Here is a 15,549-nt window from a genome sequence, read left to right as displayed (position 1 = left end):
CTACACCATTTTAATCTCAACCCCCCCCCCCCCCCCCAACTCCCTCAAACCTTTACAAACCTTTCTGTTGACATTTTTACTCAGCAATTTGCTACCAATGAAACTATAATAATTAGCCCTAAACAGGGTACTCCCTACAGCCCTAACAAACATTTAATTCACTGACTGTGCAATGTAACTTTTCTTTCATGTTAGTGCCATTATGTTAAATGTTATTTGAGTCCCAATGCATACTTGTAGGCAGCATCTCTCAATTAGCCCATGCTCTCCTAATCCTAAGTTTGTTATAGGAGTTGTTTGTCCTTATTATACGTTGTAATGAGAACAGTCATTGTCCATTAAGGTATTCAAAATTTGAATTGTATATGTACTTGATTGCCAATTGAATTACTTCTCGCTAAATGAAAATCAAGACTTACAACTGATTGCTTATTGAGTCACTCTTAACCTATGCTATTTGGAGCTTTTTTTTTCATGCCCCAAGTGTATTTGATGCTTTTCTGCTGCGTGTGGTGCACTGTTGTTTGATGGATGATGACCTATAGTCCTGCCTTGTTATGGTCTTGTAGCTGAAATTAAAAATGACTTCTCAGAATTTTAAAATTTAATAGAGAAACTAACCTAGTGGTCAAAAGAGGTGGGTGAGTCTGTTTGGTCAAGCTGGTAGTAGTACTCATGATCTATTGGACTTGTAACATGAAAAAGTGGATGTGCGTACTAACATTAAGATGCCTAACTCCTATACTCTTGTTGAAGTGATATATAGTTGGTTGTCAATAATGAAGAAGATTAATTAGCCACTCAAAATTAATACATTAACCTTTAGAGATCTTAGTTCTTGTATAATAGCCCTAAAAAATTTAGAATATGAGTGCTCTTATGAAGTGGCAAGTAACTAACTATGCACAATCGGAGGCAGTCTATGCAAAGTAGATATGAACAGTATAGATTCTGCAGGACCCATAAAGTCACTAGGTGGCATTTGCCTCGATTTTAGCATAATGGTCCTCAATTTTTCTTTTTTCTTTTTAGAATCAATGGTGATCGAATTTATGTTGAGTGGTTTTGATGTGTTTCACCATCCTTTTGCATTATTAAACCCATTCCTTATATTATCTTTATTTAATGTGCTTTGTTGATTCTGAAATTGAAACCAACACTTAACAATAAGATTCATGGATAGACTTTAGCATAACTGGTTATTTATGCCCTCTTGGCTTTGTCTCATTGTCTATTTTGTAATCAATCACTTCCATCCAAATTAGCTCCTTATTGTACTGGCAATGGTGGACCAATTAACTGGCTAGTTCCTTTTTAAGAATTTTGATTTTTTTTTTTCCCTTTAAAACAACACTTGCGTCTTCAGTTAAATTCCCCCAAGTTTGCATTCTGGTGTGGTTTATTGAAGAATGAGCATAGGAGAAAACAATGAGAGGACCCTGTGATGCAATTTAGCATATTGTTTGGGATTTGCTGTGGTAAACTGGTAGTTACCTTCACTTGCTAGACTTCTACTTCAAGCTGCATGTGGAGATAAATCAAAAAACACTTAATATAGGTACTTACAAGTGTTTCAGGCCCAGGTTTGCAATTGTTATTTTTGTTAATTACTACACTCTTTACCTCTTTTTACATTGTGCTAATACATGACAACAAACAATCAATTTAAGTCATTTGGACAGATCATGGAAGCTTAGTCATTGTATTTAGAGGTCTGCCTTTTGGATTTTAATTTCCTTGATCTTGTTCCAGCAGATGCAAAGGTGCTTCTGTTGTCCTAGTAAAAGCTTTTTCATTTTGAGAATTGAGAGTCGAGCCAATTCGGGTTTGAATGGCAGACCCCCCCAGTTATTCATGCTATTCACACAGTTAATACTATTCTCTGTAGCTTGGCATCACTTATCAGTACTCAATGAACAATCGAGTGACCTAGAATGTGTTTGAAGTATGTCAATTTTTCTCTCATCTTTAAGCAAGTAAGTTGGCCAAACGCACAATATAACGCGAGTAATTCTACGGTACCCCCCAAAAAAAAGAGGGGTACAATACCCACTAATAGGTAACCTGCTACACTAGGTTACTTTTTTCTCACATTTGACGGTTTTATCCTCACATTGTGCAGTTCCAACATCACATGTGACAGTTCTTTTCTTACATTTGGTGGTTCATTTACTTTATTATCACATTTGACGGTTTCATCCTCACATTGTGCAGTTCCAACATCACATGTGACAGTTATTTTCTCACATTTGGTGGTTCCCTTACTTTTTTTCTCACATTTGACGGTTTCATCCTCACATTGTGCAGTTCCAACATCATATGTGACAGTTCTTTTATCACATTGGGTGGTTCTCTTACTTTTTTCTCACATGTAAAGGTTTCATCCTCACATTGTGCAGTTCCAACATCACATGTGACAATTCTTTTCTCACATTTGGTGGCTCCCTTATTTTTTTCTCACACTTGACGGTTTCATCCTCACATTGTGCAGTTCCAACATTATATATGACAGTTCTTTTGTCACATTGGATGATTCCCTTACTTTTTTCTCACATTTGACGATTTCATCCTCCCATTGTGTAGTTCCAACATCACATGTGTCAATTCTTTTGTTACATTTGGTAGTTCCCTTTTTTTTTTTTTCACATTTGACGGTTTCATCCTCACATTGTGCAATTTCAATATCACATGTGACAGCTCTTTTGTCACATTTGGTGATTCTCATGTTTTTTTTCACATTTAACGATTTCATCCTCACATTGTGCAGTTCCAACATCACATGTGATAGTTCTTTTCTCACATGTGGTGGTTCCCTTACTTTTTTCTCACATTTAATGGTTCCATCCTCACCTTGTACCGTTCGAACATCACATGTGAGAGTTATTTTCTTACATATAGTAGTTCTCTTACTTTTTTTTTCTCACATTGGACGATTACATCCTTACATTTTGCAATTCCAACATCATATGTGACAGTTCTTTTCTCACATTTGATGGTTCCCTTACTTTTTTCTCACATTTGATGATTCCATTGTCACATTAAGCAGTACCAACATCGCATCTAACTCTATTTTTGTCACATTTAGTGGTACCCTATTTTTTTATTCTCAAATTTGACCGTTACATTATTACATTGGACAGTACCAACATTACTTCTGGCCGTACTTTTGTCACATTCGGCGGTACCTTATTTTTTCCTTACAATTAACAGTTCAATTGTCACAATAAGTACTATCAATATCACATCTGACCATAGTTTTACATTTGGGCTTATAACTGAAGTTACTTTTTTACTTATTAATAACTACTCATCAAAATAGTAATTTTTTTAAAGTTATTAAAAAATTTAGACCTAAAATTGAAAACCAAAAAAAAAAAAAAAGTATCCCATGAAATTAGCCTAACCACAATAATTACTCTTGTTCACCAAAAAAAAAAAAAAATCAGCTAGAATTATCTTGGTTTATTTCACAAATATTTAAATATACTAATTAACTTCCTACGTATCTCCCTTGGTAGCTTCCATCACATTCAGAGGCATAACTCCCTATAAAATAACATAGTTGAGGTCATTTTTTTTATGTTTATATTTTTATTATTTATATATGATTGTGAACCAAAAATTAAACTATCTCCAATTTGTCCATAGTGTCGTCCAAGACTAGGAAGGTCATCCAAGTGCAAGAATGTCGTCTAGTATGGAGTCACCTGGACGACCGCCAAACACTTAGAAATTTTCAAAGTAAATCTATATCCAGAACTTATAATTCGAACCACATTCTACTATTCTGAAGTAGGAGCAAAATTCTTATTCATCGCTTTAACTTCTCACTAAGTTCTTAACTTCTGATGGCAGTTGTAGAAGTTAAGTTTGAATTTTCTAACTTCCATCCACATTGAGGAAGTTACTAAACAAGTAACCACTCCAAAGCTCACTATAAAAGGACTCAGCCATATGAAATCAAAGTAAGTTTTTCATCACTTATAGAGTTGGAATTCTTGAATTCAAGAGAGAAAACTAATTCAAGCTTCAGAGGGTTCTTGGCTAGTTCACCCTGGTCACCTTTGATCTTGTGCTTCTTTCTTTTCAGGCCTTCCAAGAAATCTCAAGCCCATTGAAGCCCGGAGCATTCAGCCTACTAATTTTCTGTGCATCATCAATATATACTATAAAAAATGTATAACCTTATGTGCTCTCTAATTGTTCTTATGCAACATCTGCAACTTAATCATAGTTGTGTGTTTATTGTGGTGGCTAAGGTTGGAAATAGGGTGACTATACAATTAGCAAGTTATGCAAAAAATCCAATACAAAGATTGTTGACATTTTTAAAATTTTCCGTAAACACTTGAATTAAAACTACAGATCCAGTATGAAATAATCATCAATCAAAGCTACTACACCAGCTTTTATATTTTTTAGAAGTGTCAAATGACTGTGTCTGACACGTGTGCAGAAGTGTCAAATGATTGTGTCTGACACGAGTAAAACCACCCCAACTAAAGTGTCTATGCAATTTTGTTTCATAAAATTATTATTATATTTAGACCCATCTAAAATAAAATAAACATCCCAAAAATTTTCCACAATAACAAAAATCACCAATAGAAAAGCTAAAAACAATTAAGCACAATTGACCGATTTTACTAAAAACGAACAACCTAGTCATTTTTAAAACAATTATCAAATTAATTTTGTCATTGAGAGTTTAGCATATCGACCACAATGATCATTTGTGTAGTTTCTAATATTCTTTATTATTATTATGAGATAATTTTTGCTTCTTTCAAACTTTGGAAGTTCCAGCTCTTGAATTTTGGACTTCTTTGGAATTTTTTTATTTTTATATGGGTAAGCTATTGTTATATACATGCATCTGATACGTCATAAATCAAAATCACATTCCATAATACTCTAGAGAAAGTTGTTGATCTAAACTTTTCCCCCAAGTTTTTTTTTAAAGGGAAGCTTATAATCATTGGGGTCAAATCCCAAAATGCTATTAAATTTTGATTAGAAGACCTTTCTTTTTATGTTTGGGTTCCATCTAGTACAGCCCCTGCTGGGCACTTTAGAGCTGTTTGAAATTTCATTATTTTCTGTGACAAGTGACAGCTGCATTTCAATATGTAGGTTTGGTACTCGTCCATTTCAAAGTTCCAACATGACTATTAGTTTAACTAGCATTTCATGGTGTTTCCACTAGAAACATACATGGTTTAATTCCCCTTTCCCACGATTATCGAATTATAAAAATAAAAAATGTTCCAGCAACCTTGGGAAGCTTTCTTTGTAATTAACTTATAGTTGCACCTATGCCTTTGAGATTCCAAAACCATGATTATTCTGTATCTCAAGGGTCAAGAAGCAGAGGGATTTTTAAACAAAGGAGTCAAGAAGCCTTTTTTATTTATTTATTATAAATTGCCACTCAAAAGGGTATTGAGTTTGTTGAAGATTAGGCACAAGGGGATTTGTTACATTATCTTTTGCAAGTATAAAAAATTAAACAGGAATCGATAGCAGGGGAGAGGTATTTGCCTAAATATTGACTGCCCCAATCTCCCACCTTTTTTGCCTCCAATCGCTTTGAAAATCTGAATGGCCGGATTGTCAGCCTCTCATCTTTTGTTAAAAAAATCGTTTTATGAATCCTGTGTATTCAGGATTCATCACTTGTTATGGTATATGAGGTAATGGAAGGGTGACATACCAATAAGGCCCTACAAAGAAGGAAAAGAAATGTTTAGCTTCTCTTATTTATGCTCTTAATCAAGAAAAGAGAGAATGACCAAAAAAGGAAAAATTGGAGTGGAGGATTACCAGAAAAAACATGGGTTCATTGACTATCATCTAATGCAAGGGAAGGTCCAACTTTAACTGGTTTTAAACTTTTTAGAACCCGTCGTCCATACTCAAATGCCAAAACAATGAGACCAAAAAGGTATAACAGGAAAATATTCAGTCTTGATAGAACATAAAGCATGATAGAGATATTGCTTCCTCCCTCTGTGTTTATTCTGATTAATGTCACCCTTGGCACTATCCACCCTGCAGGGAAAAAAAAAGCAACACGTATCAACACATGATTTCAAAATAGAATGTAGAATTTTATACTGCACGTGTGATTTGGTTATTGTTAGTTTGTTACTTATGATTTAAGTAACAACAGTGTTTTGGTTAGTAGTTAGATTCATCAAAAGTTGGTCAACTAGTCTATTGAGGTTAATTTTATGAGATACAACAACAAAAAGTCTCATTTTATGAAATTGTTACTTATTAATAGCCCAACATTCAATATCATAAAACATAGCTCGTCTTAGTGCAACTCAGTTACACCCTGAAGCTATGATGGATAAGCTCTTATTATGGTATACTCCGAGCAATGACCCTGGTTAGCAGTTGAGCTAGTTTTATCACAGCATACTGAAATCTAGAATTATAGTTATAGTTAAGAAATTCCAGTGCAGTGAATTTCCTGACATTAGGTTATATTTCCAGATCACTTTATCCACAATATTGATATGCAATGGCTGTAGGGCTAAAACTAGAATGTACTTCTAACTTTCTAAGTGCTATAAGGAATTATTGGGCACTCCTACAGCACTATACTTCCTATTTACATGCATATCTGTCCTACTCCTATCTGTGAACTCACATGCAAAGCCCTATTTTATGTAAGTAGGGATCGTGGTGCTCTGATAGTATTGGATAATGACTCCTGAGCTACAGCTAAAGGTCATGATGTCAATCCAATCAAAGGAAGAAAGAGAGGCTTTTGTCTTCAATGTGGAATACTTACCAGACTTTTTCTTTGGCAAATTAGTCCATTCATTAGGATTGATACTCACTTCTGATGCCTTGATTAATTCAAGAATTGCTTGATTGACCAAAAATAGAAGGGAAAAGAAAAGTTTTTAGGTTCTGTTCTCCTTGTAAACTATGGTCCAATCAAGTCACGGTCATAGATTTCAAGAAGCACTAATAATAGTAATAATAATTATTATTATTAAGCACCGATTATTTAAATCCTTTCATCATAGATTTTCACCATGCCATAATCCAATGAGCTGCTTTATTGTAATCAAATCAATTATAGATGAAAAATGTACCTCTTCGGTCCTCTCATGGCTCACTAGATGACCTCCATGAAGTTCTATCATTCTAGCAACAGGATGCAGCTTCTCTGCAAGTCTCCTTGCATAATATATTTGAGCAATTATATCATGCCTACACATTCACAAACAAAGTCTTGAGTGGAAATCCTGAATCAATGAAATTAAATGGTAAAATGTTCTAAAATTTATCCTTTCTGAAGCTTTAAAAATTGAGTTTGCAAGATCTGCTTATTACTCATTGTACAAAAGAATATTATCTTGATACATATCACAGAACATAACAACTATGCTCAAGTGCAATAAGAAATAGAGTTGAGAAAATATTTTGTGACCAAGCACTGTTTAATTAATACAGAAACTATGCCTGCACACCTGCCATGAATGACTGAAACAAGAAATCCAGCTGAACAGATCAATTCAATTTCTGTTCGTGTCATTTTATGGATCCAGCAAGCATTAAGTTGACCCTCAAAACCATAGTTAGACTGCATTCCAGTTGCTGATATACCTTTTACATATTCCTGCAGCACAAAGGTTGTAGGTCAAGTTAGGGACATCATAATGTAAAGTCTATGAACAATTAATTGAGAATGATTTTCCGTTAATAGAAAATCCAATTCTATGTTTAACCTCAATACTTCTAGGTGATATTTTCAAAAAATTACAACAAATAGTTAAATGAACGCAATTGAGAAGTGATAAGCTTTTAACATTTCTTACTTGACATAAAATTGCTCTTCTTGTGTTAGGTCCATTACATTCTTCAAGATATTCCTGCAGATTGTAGATAAAGCGAAATTGTACGAGTTAACCACAAAAAGAATGGAAGTGTATTTCTAGTTTAGAATAAGTGAAAATAAACCAGTGCAAAAAAAATTGTAAAACGAATATCAAGATTATCTTCCACTAAATGTTCAAATAAAACAGTTCTTTTCACCAGTTGAACATCCAAATACATAAATAGCAAAACTCTGGACAGAACTGAGAGCATCTTTTACCTCTGAGTAGTGGGTGTCCATTGTCCAAGTCAATAGCTGCCCGTTGCTCAGGGGATTTGGCCCGTAAGAAACACATTGCAACGGATGAAGTTTTTAGATCAAGCTGTAAGAAACAAAATAATTTGAGCATCTTTTTGAGGAATAAGTTACTTGCAAAATTAAGTTACCGAACATAATAAATTTATATCGTTGAGAATTTTACAATTATTAAAACATAAGAAAACTATGAACATCAAACAGAGCAAGGGGGATAATGTCCCCAGGTAAGTCTTCAACCCAAACCTGAAGATGGTGGACTGTCAAGCCCTTCGGTGTAAAGATTAATTTGTCAAATATATAAGAACCAAAACTCAAACAAAACAATAATAGCATAAACCCACAAAGTTTAGAGAAATAATATAAACCCATATCAGAGTTAATCATATGTAAAGAGAGAACCTAAAGATTGTGGTTGCTTCTGCCGATTTAGAATGGTAGAAAAGAAGCGCCGCCGAGTCGTACGGGAAGAGTTGAAGCACCTCTGAGTTGGATTGGATGAGAAGAAGCGCCGCCGATTTGAGGTTGTGGGTGTGCGGTTGCGGCTGTCTGGTTCTTGTATGGTTTTAGCTGTGATTTGAGGGTTCTGCTTAGAGCATCCACATCAGCTCGTTTAAATTTTTTGTCTATTTTACATGAAAAAACCTACTTTTTCTATTTTACACCTTCATTTTTACAAAACCCCCACATCAGTTTATCTATTCTACACATTTATTCAATAAAATATTCCATCTTTTTACATTTTTTATTATTTCTTTCCTCCCTCACTGCATCTTCACCGGCGAGCCACTCCCTCACTGCGTCTTCTCCGGCGAGTCACTTTCCCTCCCTCACTGCGTATTCTCCGGCGAGCCACTTTCCCTCCCTCACTACGTCTTCTCCGGCGAGCCAGTCTTCAACAAACCCATTCATCGAACAAAATCGGCGGCAAGATCCTTCAACAAACCCATTCATCGAGCCAAACTCGATCCGTCGAGCCTCACCCATTCAACAAACTCATTCAACAAACCCGATCTGTCGAGCCTCGCCCACACCCAAACCCATTCATCGCCCACCGATCAGCCACCCTTCAACAAACCCACCGATCCGTCGAGCCTCACCCACACCAGAGAAAAAAAAAAAAAAAAAAAAAAACAACCAACGAATCGGAGCAAGATCGACGCCTCGCAGCACTGCCACCTCCTCGCGATGGCCGTCCGGCGACTCGGCTTGCTCAACCTTGTTCTTATCGGCGGCGATGGCGATCGGCGGCTAGAGGAAAAAAATGGATGAGATGAGAGAAAGAGAGAGTTGTGCTATGTCTAAGAGAGAGAGAGAGAGAGAGAGAGAGAGAGAGAGAGAGGGAGGTGAGAGTCAGTTGGGAGGAGAGAGAAAAAACAATTAAAAAAAAATCAAATACACCTGCTACAGTACCCGTGTAAATTTACACGGTACTGTAGCAAAGTGTATCATATAGATGAGTTTAGATGAGTTTAGAGGTACTGATGTAGAGGCTTTTTTGCTCAAAATGTGTAAAATTAATGATTTTTTTCTCATTTTGCACATTTATACACACTTATCCATCCACTGATGTGGATGCTCTTAGAGAGGCAAACTGAGACAGAGCAAGCAGAGACAAGAGAAGCAAACGTGAGAGAGAAAAGTTTGATGAATGTTGTAACTTTTGGTATATATATAAACCTGTTGAACCGGTAACCAAAACCATTAAAATTACATCAAATGGTCAAGATTAAAACAGTACTAAATGAAGGGTTCAGATTTAGGGGTACCGTACCCCTTTTTTTTTTGGGTACTGTAGAACGACCCTTTGAAAAGTAATTAGTTACCACCGCACACTCTTGATGCATTGGTCACTTCATGAGTATAAGTATTTGTGGGGTGTGGGGGTAAGAGCCGAGGTTCAAGTCTCCAAGAGAGAGCTTCACACACATATACACTTAGATTTGGTTAGAGTAGAAATTCTATCTTGTATAAAAAAAAAAGTAATTAGTTGATGTAAAACGCATTATTTTGAATTCACCACTTATATTAAAATGAGTACAGCTAAACAAATTAATATTTGTTTAATATATTTAAAATTATACACATCCTAAAATTACTAACCAAAAAAAAATAACACAAAGGATAGTATAACAAATACATAAATTTCATTTCTACACAATATCAACATCCCAAAATATAAAACAAAATTACAGATGCCTTGTTGGATAGCTAATTTGAAAAAGAATAAAAACATATAAAAAATTTACGATCTTAAAAAATAATTTTGTAATCTATTATCAATTGTGGTTGGCACTCCGTTTCAATTTGAGAATATACATAAAAGTTTGATTGTTTACTTATTTATATATGATCTCTTTTATAAATATCAGGTCATTGCTAAATAGTATATACTCTAAAAAATATTATAATTTATTTTAAAAAACCGTTTATTTTGGATATAAATTGTTAAAAAATAGGTCTAAGCATTCATAATCTTCTACTAGTCTTTATGCACATGCTCACACACGTGCTCGAAGGCTCTTCTATTTTTTTTCTTCTAAAGATTAATAATTTTCAAACTATAAAGTAATCACATATATATACATACACACATAAAGTGAATACACAAATAAGTAAATTGCAAAAATTGGCTAAAAAAAGATGAAAAATTTCCCCATGAGAGAAAGCCTGAAAAAACTTTAAAGATAAATTTTGGCCAAAATACAAAACACGCCCTCTAAGTTTCACAATTTTTCATTTTAGTCCTTTAAGTTTGAGTTTTGTCATTTCAGTTCTCTAAGTTTCATTCCTTTTCAATTAAGTCCTTTGTTAATATGCTGTTAATTTCTGCTGTTAACTTTTTATTTATTTTTCTTAATTTTAGAGAAAAACATTAATTAAAAAAAAAATTAGAGGAACCCAGGAAGGCTTTAATACCATGAGATCATGTGGGAGGAAGTGACAAATTGATGAACGTCTAACCCTAGCAGAAAGGCTCTTCCTTCGACCTAAAATGAACCAAGTAATCCACTCTACAATCAAGTTAAAGAACACTATAGACTCGGACTAAACCCAAGTACTCAATTTAGTGATGCTCAAGCACCCAAGGTAATCTAGCCTCCGTGAGTCTGACTCTAGTGGCGGAGAACACAAGTGTTGCATTGAGAAACCAAGAGGGAGAGGAGGTATTTCGGCTGGAGTCGAGTACATCTCTTGGAGTGGAGCCATTGAGGATTGGACATAGCCAAGCTGCCAAGTACACCAAAAGCAGAGCTGCTAGAATACCTTCTCTCCCTCTTGGTCTCTTGACCTCTCACTCTCCCTCTCGGTCTCACTTTCTCCCTCTCGATCTCAATTATTGATGGGTTAGGCAGTTAGGCTAGGAGTGGGTAGTGGGGTTTCTATTTCTTATTCTTCAAATGGTTCATGTTTTTCAGATGGGGGATGGAGTGGGTTTTTTTTTTTAGGTAACATTTTTTTAATTAAGAAATAAATAATTAAATATTAAATAAAGGGCAAAACAACATTGTTTTTGGACAAGTTAACAGTAGTTATGGACGGAATATTAATGGAGGACTGAATTAAGGAGGATTGAAACTTCGAGGACGAAAATGACAAAATGCAAACTTAGATGACAGAAATGAAAAGTGGTGAAACTTAGAGGGTAAGTTTTGTATTTTAACCTAAATTTTTATTGCATCAATATTGTAAAATAGAAAGAAGAAGCAAACCCAACCAAAAAAAATAGATATCAACAAAAAAATTCAAAAGTCCTAAAACTCACATTCTAAAATAATCATAAAATTTGAGACAGACGCCCACAAAAATTGTTAAATCCCATTACTTTTCTTTTTTCTTTGTTTGACATAATCTACCATTTTCTTCTCATAGAGTACTTTCTTCTCCTTATTGGGAGTTTGCGTTGGTAAACGCTAAAAATTATCACAATTTTTGTTGTTATAATTTTTATAGCAAATGATTGTGGGAAGTTGTGAGAATAACACGTATATGATAACTAATAAATAGTTTTTTTTTTTTTTTTTACTGAAAAAGTAAGCGGATAAGAAACGTGAGTTAGTAGGATTTTAAAAAGGAACACAATTTTACAAATTTATTGTAGTAAGTAAATAAGATATATCTTTTTCTTTTTTCCTCTTTTTACCTATTATCATGTAAAGAAAAATTATCTCATAAACAAAATTTGATAAGTAGTAAAAAGTGGATGGCAAGGCAATGACATGTGGAGTTTATGGCATTGATATGCTTTGGCTTCAATCTTTTCGCACTTATGAATGTTTCTTATACATGTCTATAATTTTAAATACATGTTTTTAACTTTACCATTGCCAGATTATCCTGACATGTCTATAATTTTAAATACATGTTTTTAATTTTACCGTAGCTAGATTATCTTGACATGTACTTTGTTATTTGATATCTAAAAATCTTTACTTATTACAGAATAACTCAACCATTCATCTTTCAATTCGTTTGCTTGCTATTATGTAAAGGTCTCAATTGTTTACTTAAAGCCATTATATCTAAATGATGTTAAATATATATATATATATATATATATATATATATATTTGAATTGCGTTATCCCAAAAAAAATGTTAAAATTTTGATTTTTTTATAAAAAATTAATAATAATAATAATATCTATTATATATTGCCAATTGAGTTTGACTCGTGCACTATAAAGCTCACAATTAACAATTAAATCAATATTGTCTTAATTTTATTATTATTTTTACAAAAAAAAAAGTTTTAAAAAATGGTTCAAGTCATAGGTCAACCCATTTTGATTTAGGTCAAAAAATTCGGATTCAGGTCAGGTATTTTTCAGGTCAGTAAATTTTGACCTATTTTGCCATGTCTACCTATAACAACCACCAATGGCATTGAGCCCTTGGGTTTGGTTCATTTTACCCACGGGCCTACATGTTCTTTATTGTTTGAGTAAAAAATAAAAACAAAATCTTTTGGTTTTTTTTTTTTTATAGTAAAATAAATCTTGATTTTTTTGAGAAAGAATAAATCCTGTATTAACTTAAAACAAATATTGAATTCCTTTTTATTTGAATACTAAACCTTGTATTTCAAGTCTTACTACGTAATCTAATTTTATTTATATGAGTTGTGGGGAGTAAAAGGACCCAAGCGGGCATTTGGGCCTTTGGGCTCTAGCAAGGAGGGCCGGTCTGTCCTTGAGCTAAGAATTTGTTAGCACTGCGAATCGGCCCATATGCCGAGGGTCCGAGGACACATCCGAGGGTGAGTTCCTCCTCGGACAGACACAAGAGAACTCGGAGATTCACTACGAAGGTCAAAGCAGAATTCTGGAAAGACTATTGGTTAAAAGGGGGAAACCCTGAACCTTCTAGATACACCGGTGTTAGAAAAATATCAAGAGTAAAGGCTGCCACCTCCACATTAAAGACTTAACACCTACCTCCCTGGCCGCATTAATGGGGGAAGTGACCCCTGAACAGTAGAACTGAAACTTCTGGTCACTATTCAAAGGCACTGAGAGAAGAAATATCTAGGGGGAGGGGGTTTGAGCAACACGTGGATAAAGCATCAGGAAAGAAAGTATTTAAGGGGGGTGAAGGCCAAAGAAAAGGGGATCAGTCTGTAACTAAAAAAGAAATTAAGAATTGTAATCTCTAAGAAAGAAAGAGAAATAATACAGAAGTAATCCTCGGCTCACGTCCGAGGAGGTCCATTTGCAATTATCATTCATCATTTACAAGTGTTTGCACCCTATAGCCCGCTATCAAGTTCTCAGTACTTCTAATCTAGATTTCAAGTCCACACTTTACAAATTTCATTGTTTAAGGCTCATTAGGCCTGAGCCTGTGGGGGGTAAAAGGACCCAAGTGGGCATATGGGCCTTTGGACTGTAGCATGGAGGGCCGACCTACTCCAGAATTAAGTTCTATGAATTGGCCCATACGCCGAGGATCCGAGGGTACAGCCGAGAACGAGCTTCTCTGCGGACAAATCCAAGAGAACTCAAAACTTCATTATGAAGGTCAAGGTATAACTCTGGAAAGACTAATGGTTAAAAGGGGATACCCTGAACCCTCTAGATGCACCAGTGTTAAAGAAAATATCAAGTGCAAAGGCTGCCACCTCCGCATTAAAGGCTCTGCATCTACCTCCCTGGCCGCATTAATGGGGAGGTGACCCTTGAACAGTAAGGCTGAAACTTCTAGTCACTGTCTAAAAAGTATCAGGGAAGGAAGTATTTAAGGGGGGTGGAGGCCAGAGAAAAAGGGGGGGATCAGCAACAAAGAAAGAGACTAAGAATTGTAACTTTTAAGGAAGAAATAGCAATAATACAGAAGTGGTCCTCGGCTAACGTCCGAGGAGGCCTATTTTCTGTTATTTTTTGTTATCTACCTGTGTTTGTAACACTTAGCCCGTTAGTAAGTTCTCAGCACTTCTAATCTAGGTTTCAAACCCACGCTCTACAAATTTTATTGTCTAAGGCTCATTGGGCCTGAGCCCGTAGTTGTCTTTGGGTCCAGGTGCAATTGTGCACTTACAGAGCCCATAATAATCTTTGGGTCCAGGTGCAATTGTGCACTTACATGAGTGATGCTATATAATTAGCTTTTTTAATTATTTTTTTATATAGATGAGATGCTATATATAAGTTGGTTCATTATTGTTAATGTTTTTATTTTATGGACATTAATGTCAGTGTTCTTTAGTTCTTTTTTTTTCTTTATAAATAAATTAGTGTTCTTTAATATTTTTTAAAAAGTAAATACTTAGGTTCCAATTAACTTAACTGATAAATATTTAAAAATAAATAAATACTTAGGTCTCTAATTGTCTTATTAAATTTCATTTTTTAATACAATACTATATTGCATGATTTATGTTATTATAAAATTCTATTTTAAATAAAAATCAAAAGTTTATGCAAGTTGTAGACATGCTTAAACTTAAGTACAGATGTATAGTGATGGGAAACGAAAAATCAAAACTATCTCCAATTCGTCCATAAGAGTCGTCTAGAGCCAGAGATCAGCCCAGCACAAGAAGGTCGTCCATGATCAGAAGGTCATCCATGGATGTGAGGGTTGTCCATCAGGAAAGTACAAGGACGACCCTCCAACACTTAGGAAATTTCCAAGAGATGGATTTATCTACAACAGCTTGTAATTCGGACCACGTGTTACTATTTTGAAACATAAGCAAAATCCTTGTACTTAACTCCCAATGGCAATTGTAGAGGATAAGATTGAACATCCTAACTTCTATAGCAGTTGTGAAAGTTAAGTCTGAACTTTCTAATTTTCACAAATATTGGGGAAGTTATTAAACAAGTAACCGCCCCAAGATTTACTATATAAGGACTCATCTACACCAAATAAAGGTAAGTTCTGATTGCTCCTAAA

The 15,549-nt window shown here is 34.7% G+C and overlaps 1 pseudogene; it reads right to left on the bottom strand.

Annotated features, from left to right (window-relative positions):
- Window positions 1-5,389: 5,389 nt before the first annotated feature.
- Window positions 5,390-8,742, bottom strand: LOC142615371 (uncharacterized; annotated as a pseudogene).
- Window positions 8,743-15,549: the final 6,807 nt, after the last annotated feature.

The sequence above is a fragment of the Castanea sativa genome, chromosome 11 (assembly GCF_040712315.1).
Source record: "Castanea sativa cultivar Marrone di Chiusa Pesio chromosome 11, ASM4071231v1".
Taxonomy (NCBI): domain Eukaryota; kingdom Viridiplantae; phylum Streptophyta; class Magnoliopsida; order Fagales; family Fagaceae; genus Castanea; species Castanea sativa.
The sequence above is the reverse complement of the archived record's forward strand: the minus strand, read 5'-3'. Positions and strand labels throughout refer to the sequence as shown.